The 18,162-nt window shown below is 38.1% G+C and overlaps 1 long non-coding RNA gene across 1 annotated transcript in view; it reads left to right on the top strand.

The window, feature by feature from the left end:
* Positions 1–14,142, top strand: part of LOC125617196 — a 48,859-nt gene extending 34,717 nt beyond the window's left edge. The window contains exon 3 of the long non-coding RNA XR_007348105.1: positions 10,649–14,142. This is a non-coding gene — a long non-coding RNA (uncharacterized LOC125617196). The remainder of the gene's footprint in view (positions 1–10,648) is intronic.
* The last annotated feature ends 4,020 nt before the right edge of the window (positions 14,143–18,162 follow it).

Here is an 18,162-nt window from a genome sequence, read left to right as displayed (position 1 = left end):
AACCCACAATAAAAAATAAAAAAAAAAGAAATTTGTAATGTTTTGAACAACCCACAATAAAAAATTTAAAAACAAAAACAAAAACAAAAACAGTAGACAGTCTAGTTTTACACCTAAATCCCATCATGGCACTCTTTTTTTTTTCCCCCTCAAAGCCTCCAGTGGCTCTTCTCCAAGATGAAGTCCAACACTGACCATGGCCTCCAAGGCCCTCCCTGACTTGACCCTTCACACTCTACCCCTTGATCAATGTGCTCCAGCCACACTGGACAGTTTATGGTTCTTTGAATCCCCAGCTCTTCCCCTCTTTGCCAGCCCCTACTGTCCAGAATGCTCCCACACCTGTCCTTAGCAGGATCCACCCACCTGCTCAGTCTCCCTGGCTCAGCTCAAGGGCCACTTCCCTAGAAGCCCTCTCCTAATCTCCCACACAAAATGACAGATGGCCCTGTTATTCTCCCTCAAATATTAATTAGTATTAGAATATTATATAATTACTAATATACAATATTCTCCCTTTAATATTAATTATAATATATAACTATTTCTTTCTATATTATATAATTGTATATTTTTACTTAATGACCCTCTTTCTTTTGCAGGGCCAGAAAAATGTGATCCCTCTCCCCCTGAAACAAAAGATAGGTTGACAAGAGAAAAGCATAGCAAGTTTATTTAATCAAAGGCTTGTGTGACACAAATCTCTTTGGAAATGAAGACCCAAAGACCCATAGGAAACTGTCCATTTTTAAGCTTAGATTCACTGAAGCTAATTGTGTAGAAATGTCACTGGACAAAAAAGGAAATGACTGAGGGGGAAGCCCAGCAGGACTGTCTGTTCAGATTCTTCCTTGCTTCTCTGTGTTGTATCCCCTCTCTTCCAGTATGGGACAGGATCCCTTCTGGAATGAAAGTCTTATGACCTACTTAAGATAAGGTAGGTCAGAGAATTTCTTATTGCCAGCTCTTATACAGAAAGGCAGGGAAGATTAGAGTAATACTTCTAGGAGTTATGGCTGGGTTCAAAGGAATGAGGTTCCAGTTTCTTGGACCTACCTTAGAGAAGAGGAATTCTCATTTCTGTCAACTGCCTTGAGGGAGAAAAAGAAGCAGGAAGAAGGACAAGAGAAGTCAGAAAGAGACCTGTTCCTGAGGCCCTCCAGCACCCTTCCACTCAAAGTCCTCAACATGCCGACCACCCGTATTTGGGATATTGTTTTCTGAGTCCCTACACTCTCTAGATTGGAAATTCCACAAACACAGGGCCATTTCCCCAAGCAGAAATCCCAGAGCCCTGCACAAGTATCTTTCAAGCAGATGCCTCCATGAAGGCTCCTTGAAGCCCTGCCTTTTCCCCTGTACCCACACTTCAGCTGGGGCCTGCAGACTCCTCACATACACATCAGTATGAGACAGGGCTTTGCAGTATTTTGTTTCTACATCAATCTCTGCCTACAAGAATGTGAGCTTCCTGATACTAGGGTTATTCCTCTGTGTGTTCCTGGCATAGCAGAACATATTCCCTCTGCTCCCCTGTCCAGTATGAAAGATAACTCTTAAAGGTAAAGTGCTCCTAATTCTGTATATTAAAATATTAACAGCCCTGCCGCCTTCAGGTAACCTGGTGACCAAATGCAATCAAAGCTTCACTCAGTTCTATGTAGAAAAGGTAGTAAAGGTTTACAGTGGATGTGGGTATAACAAAAAGAAGGTTCATGGAGACATCCAGAAGAAAGAAAATAAGAGGGACAAAAGGGGTGGTGGTACAAGTGATGAAATATGAGAGATCTGAGAAATATTTGGGGGATAAATCTTTCAGGTTTTGGTGACAAACAAGAAGCAGAGAGAAATAAGATGTCAAACATGGCTCCTAATGATCTGGTTTTGCAAACTGGTGGATGTGGAAGCCATGCACTGAGATGGAGCACCGTGATTCAGATCCTCACAGGGCAAAATGAAATGAAGCAATGGTCAGAGTGTCCTCAAAATAACAATGTGCATGAGTGGCCCTACGTTCTTCTCTTGGAAGTGCCATTTGGCCTGTATATCTGTGGGTAGGGAGAACAGCTCATCGTCTGAAGGTCATATTTGTCTGTAAAAGCCAGTAAAATAAGAACAATATCTACTTAACCTGCTCTTTCTAACCCAAGGGCCCCCTAGCTCTGACTCCCTTGGAAGCCTGGGACCAGCAAGGGGAGGAAAGCTAATGTTCTAACTAGCTGGCCCACTGAAGTAAAGATTTTTCTGTGTTTTCAAAGAGTATAAGGACAAAACCCATATTCTCTTTGGTAAAGAATCCAAGTAAATTGTCATAGAGACAATCCATGGATATTAACACCATTATTATTTCTAGCTACCTCCACGTGCATTGTTTATCACCTTCATACCTACAGAGTCTGGAAGAAAAATTCAGATGACGAAAGATTCAGAGAGACTTACTTACCTGAGGTTGCCTAGCCACTGAGTAATAGCGCAGGGATTTGGACCCAAGTCTACATGAATCTGAGGTCACTATTCTTTTTAATAATGAATCTCTTTGACTGAGCAATCCTTCAACATTGATGCTCCCCACCTCCATGCAAAAGAGGCATTTCCAGGTATTAAACACATTTAAGGTAAGGCTTTGGCCACACAAAAGGAACAAAGTAATTGACCTCTGCAGAGATCAAAACCACAATTCTGCTCTTATTTGATCATTCTGTCACTTGAGTGCTTAAGGCAGACAAACACTAGCAATCAAAGGGTTATAAGGTTTTATTTCCCTGCATATTGTATAGTTTGCTCATTTATTAAAATGACCAGCCTTCCAAAATAAGCCACTGGACAGCAGAGTGGCAAGGGATGCTTCTATAAATTATCAATGGAAAGTATTTTGTCAAAAATTCCCAGGACTTGAGAAGTGGGAGCTAGATGATGGAAATCTACCTTGGAAATGTGCAGAACCTACTCCCCCATCCAGGTCCTCAGGAATGAGTGGCCTCCTTAGATCTTGCCACATGCTCACACTGCCACCTGCTGGACAGAGTGCACATCTCCCCTTCCCCTGACTCCTGTCCATCTGGAGACCCCTCCCTGATATCTCATAAGGTCACTTCCTTTTCATATTTTAAGGTTTGGTACTCAAGAGGAATTTTTACTTCTAACCAAAAACTCTTCTCAGCCTGATACCAAAGAAAGGCAGGTAGAACCCCCTGCATGCACTGATGGTGGCTGAGGAAGCTGTGTGAGGGAACCAACTAGGGGAGGAGGAGGCTGTACAGGTGAGCTGATGGCTGAGAGAAGCTCTCCCACCAAAATTCCAATTGTGTCATTTTCAAAACTCTCAAGCCTTTTCTACCACAATTCTCAAGACAAAAACCTCCTCAAATCCCTTTTAAATACAGTGAGGAACATTCCCACCTGTATAGTTCTTTTCTTATAAGCACAGCTTGTGCACCTAATGGCAGGGCAGGTTTCCAGCTTGAGAACATAGCGCCATTATTTTACGAACCCATAGGCAGCAGTCTTTCTTTTTAAAAGAATTTCAATCTTCCCCTTTCATTCACTCACAGCATGAAAATAAATCACTGTGCTTGAGCATTTTAAAAATTAAAGGCTTAGATGGCACATGCTGATCAAAAGCTGATCTTCAAATACCTATTTCCACCAGCTATTACATTTAACTTTTCCTTTTCATTTTTCCTTTTATTCACCTCTGTGTGGCACGACATAGATGCAGCAGAGTGAATAGTGCATCTCTCTCTTCAAACTAGATAGAATGCTAGACCCTATTTCTTTTGGATAAGTTTAGAAGAGAAAGATGGGCTAGGGAGTATGGGAGGTAAAAGTCATCTACCTAGTGACGTGTCTCTCGTGTATGTAAAGTTCAACCACTCAGCAATAAATAAAACCATCCTCTGATTCCACTTTCCAAAGGAAAACACTGAATGTCTCTCTGAAGGAGTCTCACTTGCTCAGATTTATAGAACTTCTTGGTAACTAGAGAGGACCTGGGATTTCTCAACTGCTGGCAAGTTTTCAGGTTTTCTACATCATTCATCAAATATCCTGCTTTCACGTGTAGATGTGAAATATCTACAGCCTGTCTCTCCCCGGATACTCTTGTTACTCCCATGGCTTCAAGCACACAGAGTGTCAGTGACTCCCGGGTCTCTGTCTTCACTTCTAAACACTCACCTGAGGTCTAGACCCCATCTCTATGCCCATTCTTTACACCCTGAAAGTCCTACAGGATCCTTCAGCTCATTGTGTCTACCCTCAACTCTCGGCCATCAAGGATCTATCTCACAAACCTGCCCTTAGCCTTCCTGTAATGACCTGGTAAATGGCAAAACAATGCATTCAATTATGCAAACCCAAACTCCAAATGCCACTCATGCTACCACCCTCTCCATGTAATTGATCACAAAGTTCTATTAGGTCTACTGCCTAGTGGTAGTATCCCCTTTTCTCCAGGTATCCTCATACTTCAGCCTTTCCACTTGGACTGTCAAAAAGCCACACATCCCTCCACCTCTCCCTGTGCTTGCTGCACGCCCCCCCCCATACACACACCCATCTTTCACATTCCAAATATAAAACTGATCATATCCTTGACACCAAAATTGCAATACATAAAGGTTTGGTAAATTGGGCTTTATCACAATTTAAAACTTGCTTAAAGACCCTGCTAAGAAAAAGAAGATGAATTATAGAATGTGAAAAGGTATTCACAAATCTCATATCTGACAAAGAACTTGTACCTAGAATATCCAGAGAACTCTCAACACCTAACATTACAAAAACAAAAAACCCAGTTAAACAAACAACCCAACTTAAAAATCTTCAAAAGATATGCACAGACATTGCACAGAAAATATATAGATGGCAAAGAAACAGATGAAAAGGTGTTCAACATCATTAGCCATTAGCAAAATGCAAATTAAAACTCTAACAAGATACAAATCCACCTATCAGTGTGGCTAAAATAAAAACAGTGATAATGTCAAGTTCAGGGAAGGATTAGAGAAACTGAATCACTGGTGCAACCAAAAGTGGCAAAATGTATAGAAAGTGGTTTGACAGTTCCTTTTTAAACTAAAAATAGACAATACAACCACAAAGTTGTAGTTGGGAGGAACTATCCAAAGTAGTAAAAACGTATGTTCGTGCAGAAATCAGTACACAGATGATATAGTAGCTTTACTTGTAGTAGTCAAAAACCACCCAAATGCCCTTCAATGTGTAAATGGTTGAACTGTAGAACATACAACTCATAGAAAAATACTTAGCAATGAAAATGGATGAATTATTGATTATACACAAATTGTATGAACCTCAAGGATATTACGCTGAGTTTTTTTAAAGACCTGTCAAAAGGATACAAATTGCATGATTCTGTTTATGTAACACTTCTGAGATGACATAATTATAGAGATGACCAGATTCATAGTTGACAAGGGTCAGTGATGGGGGAAGGAAGTGCCGGCTATTAAAGGGTAGCACGGGGGAGTCTTATTGTGATGGTACAGTTAAGTAGCTGTATACTACACATGTAATAAAAGTATATAAAACTATATACACACAAGAGAAACATTATACTAAAAATCGGTGTGTGTATATTTAGAAAAATCTAAATAAATCTTATGGGAAACACCCACATCCATTTCCTCCTTGATTATTAGATACAATTTACGCATGATGTTCACAATGACAAAGGCTGGGTAAAGGGTACAGCAGACCTCCCCTGCATTTCTTTACATCTTCCTGAAAATTGGTGATTATTTCAAAATAAAGTGTTAAAAATACCAAGACTGCTCCCTTGTTGTAGTTATCTGCAGTTTTCACTATTCTAAGAAAAAATATACACGCCTCTGCACACCCCTTATAGGGTCCTCCATTTCAACCTTTGGATCCTCTTAAGTATTCTTGTTAATTATAATTTTGCTGTTTTCCATCTCTTTATTCAATAAGCTAAAATGTCTATCATTTTAAAACAATGTTTGCCTTTTCTTTTCATGTTATAGAAAATGTATGCATGCAGCCTGAAATTTCTCAGATTTGCTGGATTTAGACATTCTAAGCATATCCCACAGTGTTAGCAAATCTTGCATGCCCCAGCCAGATTATTCTGTCAAACAGCTCTCCATTCTGGATGCCACACGCTTTCTATAATTTCTCCAAAGGGAAAGGAAAGATAAGGTGTTATGATAAGGGCCCGAGATGAGTCAGAATATGAGAATACATAAGGCACTGGAAGTGTTGAGAGGAGTCCACAGATCTGGAACATCCCCCATTGCTGATAAGTTTTCTCGTTTTGCAAGCCCAGTGCATCAGTTCCTAGGGCTGCAGTAATAAGGTGCCATGAACTAGGTAGTTTCAACAACAGAAACTTATCACAGTTCTGGAGGCTGGATATACCAAACTAAGGTGCCGGCCAGAGTGGTTCCTTCTGAGGCTGTGAGAGAGAATCTGTTCTGTACCCCAACCCCTCACTTCTGGAGGTTCACTGGCAGTCTTCACAGTCCTTGGCATTTCCTGGCTCTTAGGAGCATCACCCTGATCTCTGCCTTCTTCTTCGCCTGCCATTCTCCCTGCATGTGTCTCTCCATCCAAATTTCCCCTTTTTGTAAGGACACTAGTCATAATAGATTGGGAGCCCACCCTGCTGATCACATCTGCCACAACTTTATTTCCATAAAGGTCACAATCTGAGATACTAAGGGTTGGGGTGGCAACATGTGAATTTGGGGGGTAGGATAAAATTCAACCCTTAACACCCATGGAGCATGAGTAACCAAGAAAACTCTGCTGCTTCATTTGAAGGAATACAGAGTCTATACTTCAATAAAATCCTAGTCTAAGAGGGCACATGGGATTGTTGTGGACATGGCTGGGGCTCACTGTTTAGATTATTATGCTCACCACCTAAGAAGATAACAAGCATGTGAGTGTGCCTGACACTCTATTAGCGGATATCTGAAGGCCTGCCAGAGAGGCAGGTTGATCACTTCTACAATCAAGCTCTAATCACATAGTAATCCTATTTCAGGGTATATAGTTGAATCATGTTGAAAGCTGGCTTCAAGTCAGCTTTTTATTGTAAAAAATAATAATAATACCAGAAACAAACCATAGTTGGTGAATAATTCATTTAACTTTTCTAAGAACCAATTGCTAATCATAAATTTTGGTAACTTAACAGTTTCATAAGTTTCTCGCAAAGTCAGGTCAATTAAAATCTGCAAAGTGTTATTTTATCAGCCAGAAAACTTTATATCAGCTGGGATTTCTGATCTTCCTAATAAGTCTTGTCAATCTAGAAGCCACTTAGCCAGAATAGAACTTCATGGATTTTTCTTTAATCACCTCGCTTTATTTGGAAAAAAATAAAATATGTCTGATAGCAATTACAACACGTTTTTTATTATGAAGTTGCTATAGTTCAGATCTGAAATGCTCCCCAAAACCCATGTATTAAAGGCTTGATAGCCAGCCTGTGGCATTTGAAAAATGATGGAACCTTTAGGAAGTGAGGTTTAGTGGAAGGAATTTATGTCATCTGGAGCAAGCCCTTGAAGGAGACATTGGCATCCCACTGACCCTTCCCCTCTCTCTTTGCTTCTTAGCCACTATGAGATGACCAGATTCCTCTGTCACACCTCTCACCATGATGCATTGACTCATTTTAGGCCCAAAAGCAACAGGGTCAACCAACCATGACTGGAACTCCTGAAATTATGAGCCAAAATAAACTTTGAAAAATTGCTTGTCTCAGGTATTTTGTCACAGCAATGGAAATTATGACTGAGAAGAAGACCTTGAGAAAGGGTAACCAGAGACTGACAGCTGAAAGAAGCTTCATAATGAACTCAGACCATTGTAAGATCAGTCCAGCCTTCTGCCTGCCACTCCTATTTCCCTGCCTCTATGGGTTGATAATCACATAGTAATCCTATTTCAGGGTATATAGTTGAATCATGTTGAAAGCTGGCTTCAAGTCAGCTTTTTATTGTAAAAAATAATAATAATACCAGAAACAAACCATAGTTGGTCTAATAAACAATACTTTGCATATGGTAAAAAAAAAATACCTTGCAGTCTATAGCCAAAGACAATAAAAGAACTAAGGGCAGAGCTGCAAAAGGATGGTGAGCTGGGCTGAGTCCACCAATTGGGTGACTATATCTCTTTTCTATTTGATATAAATGCAGTAAAAATAGAGGTGAAAGGTCTGCAAGAAGATGGACCCTTCTCTCTTTTTCATTGAAGATGGCATACTCTCTCCAAGATGGTCAAACAGTAATGTCCTTCCTGAATGAGTAGTCTACTAGGGCTTCCATAACAAAGTACCACAGACTGAGTGATTTAAACAATTGAAATTTATTTCTTACAATTCTGAATGCTAGAAGTACAAGATCAAGAGGTCAGTAGGTTTGGTTTTTCTGAGGCTTCCCTCCTTGGCTTGCCAGCTCACTACATCCTCTTGGGGAGGTCCTCCCTTTGTGTGCATCCCCCCCACCCTATGTGTCTTCCTCTTCTAAGGACACCAGTCCTATTAGATTACAGCCCACACTTACGACCTCACTTAATCTTACTTACCTCATGAAGGCCTTCTCTCCAAATGTAGTCACCTTGGAGGTTAAGACCTCAACATGAACTTAGGCAGAAAACAATTTGGTCCATAACACTGCAGTTAACTTGTATGGGAATAAAAAAAGAATAAAAATAAAACAGAGCTTATAAGCTTATTGCCTTTCAGGAATGACTGAAGGCTCCTCTAGATGGAGAGCCCCAGTGTGAGTCTACTCTGCAAAGGGTTGCTACCATTATACAGACCCTTTTGAAAGGTGATTTTACAAAATTGATTTAGTTATGTCATGCTCAACTAAAATGGAGTCAAGAGGCCATGAGGAGAAACATGCAGGTTACACATGCCAGTTTCAAATCTGTCTTGTAAGCCCAGTCCTCAACCATAAGGGCCTAACTATAACTCTGAGATTATATAAATCTTACCTAGCAACAACTCTGGCCAGGCATAATTCACCTGCTTCAGCAAGCTGCTGCCAGGACCATGAACTTTGTTTCAACACAGTTTGTATAACCTCTTCTTCCCCCAACAAAACCTATCATTTTCCTTTGTTCTCTGGGCATACCAAAGATCATCCTGATCTATAAGTGTGTCCTGAATTGCAATTCTAGAATTTTATTACCAAATAAATTCTTTGTTTAGAGATTCATTTCTCTGCCATACATGTAGATGAAGGCCAGAGAAAAAGTCTGGGGTCTAGAAGCATACATCCTCCACAAATTCAAATCCAGAGTTCTCCAGCATTCTCCTATATATCTGTGTGTGTGTGTGTGTGTATAAACCTATACATATATATTATAGTATGAGAAAAAAATACCAATTTTATTTATTCATTTTCACTTCATACACACTGGTGTGTTCCATAATATGGTACACAGATATAAAGTAAAAATATGGAAAAATCTGATCCTCGCTCTCATAAAGTTTAGAGTTCATTGGGGAACTTGGTCATAACCACTTCATCTAATATATCTCCTTGGCAACCCGCAAAAGAAAAAAGTATATAATCCTCAATATGAAACAATACCCCAAAAAAACTGTACTGCTTACAAAGTATATTTTTTTTCTTTACATGATAAATGTCAACTTTTCAATAGGCTTTCACTGTTATAAACCCAGAAAGAGAACAGCAATTTGCAAATGGCACTTAATTGATTCAAACTGCATACCCCCTGAATTTCACAACTTTCTACTTTTGCTTCTTCCTGCTGGTACCTTAAAATCTAGCTACAGTGATTCCCAGAGGCTGGACACAGGAAGGATGCAGAGTGTGCCCACATAGTAAGCTACAAAGCCAAGCATGCAATGCAAACAAACCTCTGATCTGTGAGGAATACACAACTTTTCCCTCTCCATTCTCATCTGTTCTCAGATCAATCACAGAGCCCATGAAGGTCACTGGAGATAAGTAGTGCCAACCAAAGTGGCAGTGTATGCCTGTGAGTCGGAAACGGAAGCAAGCAAATGTCTTTAAGATTCCAGAGTAGATCTACAGCATAAACTCCCTTAGGGCTAACAGCAAATAGATGAACCATGGGGAAATTTTTGTCAATAAATTATACATGTAGTTAAATGAAAAGCTAACGGGAAGTACCAAGTTGGGAATTCCCAACTTTATCTTCCATATCAGTTGAGCAATTTGACTACCCTGAAAGAACTATTTAGCAATATAATGATTTTAGAAAAGTAAATCATCCTAACTAATCTAATTTTCTGAGTTAGAGTTCTTTCAACTGACATGCCCAGTGCTTACCTCCCCCTCTTCCAATCCATTCAACACATACTGCTGCCAAAGTATTCTTCCAAAAGAGAGTGTCCAATCACATTACTTCTGAGCTGCCTCTAACACATATAGCACCTTCAGCAAATGAGAAAAATGGCACCCTCTCCTCAAATTAAAACAAAAAATAGACATACAGATGGTACCCAACTTATGATGGTTTTTCTTTGATTTTTTTTGAGTTTACAATGCTGCTAACTGATATGCCTTCAGTAGAAAACATACTTAAATTTTTAATTGTGATTTTTTCCCCTGGGCTGGTAATACATGGTGTGATTCTCTGTCTCAATGTTTGGCAGTGACCGTGAAAGGTGAAAATCAGGCCACCAAGAGCAGCAGATGAGCAGGACAACCTCGGGGAACACCAAGAGCCATTGGGACTGGGCTCAGTGCATGCCAGTGGGCACAGGAGGGCTTCTGCTGAGTCTCTCCTGCAGCTCCCATGCTCACCTGAGAATCTGAATCTCCACTCCCACCCACTGCTGTCCAAAACGTCACTTTCAAGGTAATCAGGACTTTCAAAGGACCACAAAGTCAAAACTATTTTCATCATATTTAAGCATGTTTTTCACTTTCAGTCTTGAGTGTCAAGTGGAAATTTCCAGAGGTTACCTGACATGTGGTGACCTCATCATTCTGAGGACCAATGAAATGTGTGCTCCTGTGTTATGAAAATTTCACTGTGTTGATTTTATAATACAGTAAATATTGAACCTACATAAAAGCAAAAACTTGGGAATCCTCAATCACTTTTAAGAGTGTAAAGAAGTCTTACACCCAAAATTGTGTGAACCCCTGAGTTTTCTGTATGTCCACAGTGACTGGCATCCCCTAAGAAGGAGAAATCATGTGTGTAGTTATAATTGCTCTCCTGTTCAAAACTTTCACTGACTTAGGAGTAGTGAGGCGGTGCTGAATATATGATCATTTTGGAAACAAACTGATGTACAAATTCTAGTTTGACTGCTTACTGGTTATGTGACCTAGGCAAGTTACTTAAACTTTCTGAATACAGGGACCTGTCATGGCTTCAAACAGTATTTAAGTCCTCCCCATTCTCCAACTATCACTCAGGTATTACCAACCAAAAGAAACACCCAAATAAGAAAAAAGTATCAGTTTTACTAATAGTTAGGCAAATGTCTAAAACTCCAACTTCATAAGATGTGGATAGATAAATGAGGCCAAGAGTTCAAGCAAGGCTTCCTCCTCTCTGTTCTATGACATCTTGAATGATCCACTTTCTGAGCAGCCTCCTAGTCTATTTACAAGCTGCCTGGACAGCACTCCCAAGCCAGCCCTCCCACACAGTCACAGAGGACACACACAGGAATGCACAATGAAGAGAAGGTACAGAGAGCAGCAGAAAGCACTTCAGAGTCCTTCAATTCTGTTCCCTAGAGGAAGAAGAACATTCACACACCAACCATAAGATTAGCTATTTTCCAACAGGGTGAGTAATCAATTAGAGGCAAAAACACCAGCATTGCAATGGAAGGATCTTCCAGTTTCACTAAAACCCCTAATACCTACAGCACCTGTCATATGTCAGTCACTCAAGAAGTGATAATGCAGAGTACTATATGGTGGAATTAATGGAAAAGGAAACTTAAAAAAATAAAAGACCCAAAACTTTCATAACCTCAGTCTTGTTTATGGGAGCATAAAGGCCACTGGAAGGTATGAAGTCCACCTTCCCAAGAGAAGGCAAACATCTGTAGCACTTTGTGTACTTGAAGTGTTGAAGCCTCATTCCTACTAATTCCTGTTATTTGCATGGTTTTAGGATTATAACTGAAGAAATGGGAAAACCTCCAAGATGGACAGAATTCATTCAAATACCTATGCATTCTGGTCCTACCAGTTAGGGAAGATGAAGAAAAGAATTAAGGACAGACCCAGGCTATAACTCAGTTAATTGTCTCCCAGCTAACGCTGAAGCAACCTGGGTGGAGTTCCAGGCCTTCCTCTATCCAGCTAAAACAATAAAGTCAAAACAGGTCATGCAGCTCCCAAGAAGGTCTCACTTTGAACTCCAGGAACTTAGGTTGCAAAACTGATAGCATTTATAGAACAGGACTTTTGACAAGGCTCAACAAGGCCGCCCAGGAAAGCTCGGAACATCTGCAGCACTGGCTCTTTCCCCAACCCAAATCTCCAGGTTATTAGCCTTCTCAGTCAGCTGAGAAGTGCCCTAATTCACTCAGCATGTGGCCCTGTCCTCAGTAGAAAGTCCTTTAATACCCGCAAGACTGAGAGAGGAATAGAAATGATAAAGTAAACGGTGTCAGAAATTTTAAGTTATTTAGAGAATTCAGCATATCAAAGCATCTGACAGATTGATTTATCTGACAATTCCAATTTAAAATATGTGATTGAATAATAGATTTTTAGACATGATTTTAAGTTAAATGATTTACTTTTCTTGTACCTACTACTAGAATATATAAAAGAAATTGAGGCTTACAATATTTGAAATTTAATTTATTAAATTAACCAGAGCATTTTAAGTAATTAGAGATAAATGACTTGTTCAAAGCACTTAGTTCTTAAGAAAGGCAAATCAATTAAAGTTTAAAATATATAAAGGGCTATAATTAATCAAGTTAATTAGTAAACTCTTCTAATGTTATTGGTAACATTTACTAGATTTATGAATAGAATAGTAATTATGAGCTGAATGTAGTAGGTCAATTAAAAATGTTTTTTAGTTCATAATTTTAATACATCAAATTCTAATTTAAAGAAAAAAAAGCAACTGCAAATATTCTTCTTTGCAAATGACATCAGCCCCCAACACCACAAAATTCACATGACATTTTTGACCCTGAGTTTCTTTTGATTCTGGAATCTCAGCATTTGGTCTTCTGCAGAACAAAGCCCTAATCCATAAGAAGCCAGCTTTTTAGGAAGAAAAATTATTAACATGTCAAATGTGAATCTATTTCCTTACTATATTTAATCTCCAGGAATAGACTAATAAAATAATAAAAAGCCTCAATTCAAATTAGCAACTGGTACTTCATTCCATTATCCAAAACCATTACTACATAATTTATTGGCTGGCAGTAAGGAAACTCCTTCTCTGTTTGCCATTCAGGTAAATCAAGTTCTGGTTGTCTGTATCTCTATCCATATTGATCAAAACTATACAGAGGCTCTCTCACTCCCTGTTGCTCTCTGTATTACTTTAAAATAACTGAGACAACTGGTTACAGAATTATCTACAAATATTTACAATTTGGGTTCCATATAAGATGGAAGAGAGAGATTGAAAAGAAAGATATAGAATGTAGTAGAAATGGTAATATCCTTTAGTGAGAGGTCAAGATATATAATTTGAACATTACTGAAACTGAAGAATTAGAAATAGTCTGTCTAGTGTATTATTTAAACTTATAGGCATAATCAATAAAAGAACTGAAATTATAAATTATACACACATGTACAAATCTGCACTTCTGTATATATCTAAAAACACTACTAGGAAGAAGATAAAAGGAGAGAGCAGTGTGTAAATAACCTTATATTCATGCTAAAGAGAAAATACACATTATATGTTGTAGATATAATAAATTTACTCAATATATTATAAATCAAAAAAATACTATCAAATACATTACCTGAATGGTACTGCCCAATATAGTAACCACAAACCAAATGAGGCTATTAAGCACTTAAAATGTGTTTAATCAAATTGACATGAGCCACAAGTTTAAATAGATTTGAAAATAAGAGAAAAATGTAAAATATTTCAGTAATAATATCTATATGGATTATGTGCTGAAATAATGTATTGGTTGTACTTGATTAAATTAAATAGTTCATTAAAATTTGTTTTATATATGTATTTTTTATGTGACTATTAGACAATTTAAAATTACTTGACTCACATTAAATTTCTATTAACATACTAATCTAGAGTTTTGGCATTAAACAACAGAATTAAAAACACAAATGGTCAATCCCAGGCCTTAAATTATAAGGCAGAGCTATAGTAGAAAACAAACAAACGAAAAATCATGGCATTGGTACCAAAACAGGCAAGAAGACCAATGAAACAGGATAGAAGACCCATAAAAATACAGTTAACCTCATACTAGACAAAGGCTCCATAAACATACATTGAATAAAAAGATAGCCTCTTCAACAAATGGTGCTGCGAAAACTGAAAATCCATATGTAGCAGAATGAAATTTAACCCCTATCCCTCACTGTGCACAAAACTGAACTCAAAGTGGATCAAAGACCTAGAAATTAGACAAGGAACATACTAGAAGATGTGGACCAACACATATCAGCTCAGGAAATGACTTCCATAACAAGATTTCTAAAGTGAAATTGTAAATTCAATAATCAATAAATGGGATGGCCACAAACTAAAAAGCTTATTCTCTGCAAAGGAAACAAACAAGAGCATAAGAGAGAGCATATAGAATGGGAGAAATCTTTGCTACCCACATCTCAGATAGAGCATTAATTTCCAGGATATAAAAAGAACCCAAAAAACCTAATACAAAAAAAGGAATAACCCAATCAATAAATGGTCAAAGGAACTGAACAGACACTTCTCAGAAGAAAAAAATGCAAATGGTCAACAAATATGTGAAAAAAGGTTCAACATCTCTAAGCAATTAGAGAAAAGCAAATTAAAACTATACTGAAATTTCATCTAACTCCAATCAAAATGGCAATTATCAAGAACACAAATAATAATAAATGTTGGTGAGGATGCAAATTGGTGCAACCACTCTGGAAAGCAATATGGAGATTTTTCAGAAAACTTTGAATGAAATCACTGTTTGACCCAGCTATCCCACTCCTTGGTATATATCCAAAGGACTTAAAATCAGCATACTACTGTGACACAACTACATCAAAGTTTATAGCAGCTCAATTCACAATAATTAAGCTATGGAACCAAACTAGGTGCCCTTTCAACAGATGAATGGATAAAGAAAATGTGATATATATACAAAATGAAGTATTACTTAGCCATAAAGAAGAATGAATTATGACATTTGCAAGTAAATGGATGGATCTGGAAACTATCATGCTAAGTGAAATAAGCCAGTCCCAAAAAGCCAAAGGTCAAAAGTTTTTGCTGATATGTGAAAGCCCACAATAAGCGGAGACAAGGGAAGAATAGATGTTCAGCAGATTAGACAAAGGGGAATGAAGGGAAGGGAGTAGGGATAGGAAAAGAAAAGACAGTGGATGAATCTGAAATAATCTTCCTATGTACTTATTTGAATACACCATAGTGAATCCCACCATCATGTACATCAATAAGAATGGGGTAATAATTATAATAAGACATATTCCATGCTTGAATAATTATATCAAAATGAATTCTACTTCCATGCATAATTGAAAAACACAAATGGACAAGAGTTGACCTCGGGGAACAAGAACTGAAGAAAAGAAATAAACAGGGCTGGAGCCAGCTGCTTTTTATCAGAAATTCTTCTGTATTTTTTGTATTGTTAAGCTAGGCAAAGAATTTAAAATGGTTAAACAAATTTAAACAGAAGGAATGGAGGATTGTATGTATAGAAAAGAAACAAAACCATAAAAAAGGTTAAAAAATAAAGAAATAAAGATAACAGGGCATCATCAGGGGAGGGAGGAAATGTGGCAGGCACTGTCCTCACGCAGGACAGAATCACAAAGGCTGATTTGTGGGTCAGTTTGGCAGCAGTAGGCATCCTTGGGGCCAGGGGATCCATGCCAGTAGCTTTCATGAACTAAACCTGTTCACCCAGTTTCATCTCAGTTGCATTGTTACAAGGCCCAGCCTTAGTCTTCAGTCCTTACTCTTAGATTGACTGGTAACACTACCTTTCTTTGTCTATAGTCCAATCACAACATCTTAGCACTGTCATGGAAATCTCATCTTTTCTAATTTCCAAGTGGCCCTTGACGCCCAAAGTGATCATGAAGTCCAAGTTCACATCTTACTCCTACAATTCACCCTCTTATTCCTGTTTTCCAACAAGAAACTCCCTTTTTCCAAAGTGCTTCTGGAAATATTTGCTTACACAACTATAGATAGCTAAGAGTATCCACCTCCAAGTCCACAACATTAGACCTTCTAATGTTCTTTTACATGTTAAACAGCATATCCCAGTGCCTAGGCTAATAAGAAGGTCAATCCATACAGTAAATGTATTTATGCAACAGATAGTTTTGAGCACCTACAGGTACTAAGTACCTACAGGTATTAAGTGCTGATCCAGGTACTAGAAATAGCAATGAATAAAACAACATTCTCTGCCCTCTTGGAACTTACATTTTAGTGGCAGAGGTAGATAATAACAAGTAAACAGAAATACATATATAGCATAATTTTAGGTAGTTATAAGTATTTTTATATATTTATAAATATAAGAAAATATGCAGATTAATTGGGTAGATGGTATTGGGGTGGGAGGAAGAAGTGTCTATTTTAGAGATTTCTTACTGAGGAAACAATACTGGAGGGGACACTTAAATGATGCCAAAGACCTAGCAATGCAAAATCTGGGAGAAAGGAAAAAGATGCTCCATGTGAGGTATGGCTTCAAATTGTCACGGACTTGGAGTATTCAAAAGCAGTGAGAAGACATGCTGGGCTGCAGAAGAGTGAGTGGGGAAGAGAATAGAGGAAGATGAGGCCCAGTGGCCACCCACCTCTGATGTCATAAGGCCTTGTGAGTCCTGGTAAGAACTTCGATTTTATTCCAAATATGATGAATCCTATCAGAAGGCTTAGAGAAAGTGAATGAGCAGGACTTTTGACTTGCTGACATTTTTACTAATTTACTAATAAGTAATTAGTAAATTTAAAATTCCTTTCTCTTTTACTTTTTACTTTCAAAGTTAGTTAAATAAGAATAATCAAATCAAAACTCAAGCAGAATAGGTTTGGAATCACTCAGAATCCAAGGCAACTGACCATTTCTAGGGCCATGTCACTCTACACTGCTCCATGCCATCTGCAAAAGTGTTTAGGTTTCCTATTTAATGTCTTCAGAGTTAACAAATATTTATTGAGCCCTTCCTATAGACCATCTATTTTTATAGCCCACTTCTCAGCCATAATAGCTTTCTTTAGAATTTTCAAAATGAATCTACTTGGAGGTAAACAGTAGTGGTTGTTGTCCATTCCTGACAGTCAATTATTAGAGATTCAACAATGTAAGATAATTTGCTTATAATTATGCATCTTGATAGTGACGAAGCTGGGATAATTATTAGATTTTCTCAAATGCTCATTGGATCCCATTGTGATCCAATGCCTTTGAAAATTCAAAGCAGAAAGACATAAATAATATCTAAGAATGAATATAAATTTCAAAATAATAAAGGTTAATTAAGCTATAGATATTCTCACAAAAAAGTATAGTAGCATCTGCAAAAATATGAATGTTCAGAATGACTCCAAAATGGAGAGCAGGAGAGCATATTAGGAAGTAGAGGCAGTAACTGAGTGGGTGGATGGACATGGATAAGCAGGAAACCTGGTACCATCCCAGGCTAGTACATCAATCCCATTGAGTGATTAAGGATCCTACAGATTGGTCATTATAACCTGTTTACCAGGGCAAAATGAATTAAATTGAATGGGTGTTATCTCGTGTTTCACCTGTGATTTCTCAATAAGATTTATGTTATATTGATAAGATATATTGTGTTAATCAGATTTTTGTCACTGTGATCAAAATATCTGACAAGAACAACTTACAAGAGGAAAAATATAAACTTTTGGCCCCACATTTTCAGAGGTCTTAGTCCATGATCTGTCAACTCCATTGCTCTGGGTCCAAGGTGA

The sequence above is a fragment of the Marmota marmota genome, unplaced genomic scaffold, assembly GCF_001458135.2.
Source record: "Marmota marmota marmota unplaced genomic scaffold, marMar, whole genome shotgun sequence".
In the NCBI taxonomy this organism is placed as follows: domain Eukaryota; kingdom Metazoa; phylum Chordata; class Mammalia; order Rodentia; family Sciuridae; genus Marmota; species Marmota marmota.
The sequence above is the reverse complement of the archived record's forward strand: the minus strand, read 5'-3'. Positions and strand labels throughout refer to the sequence as shown.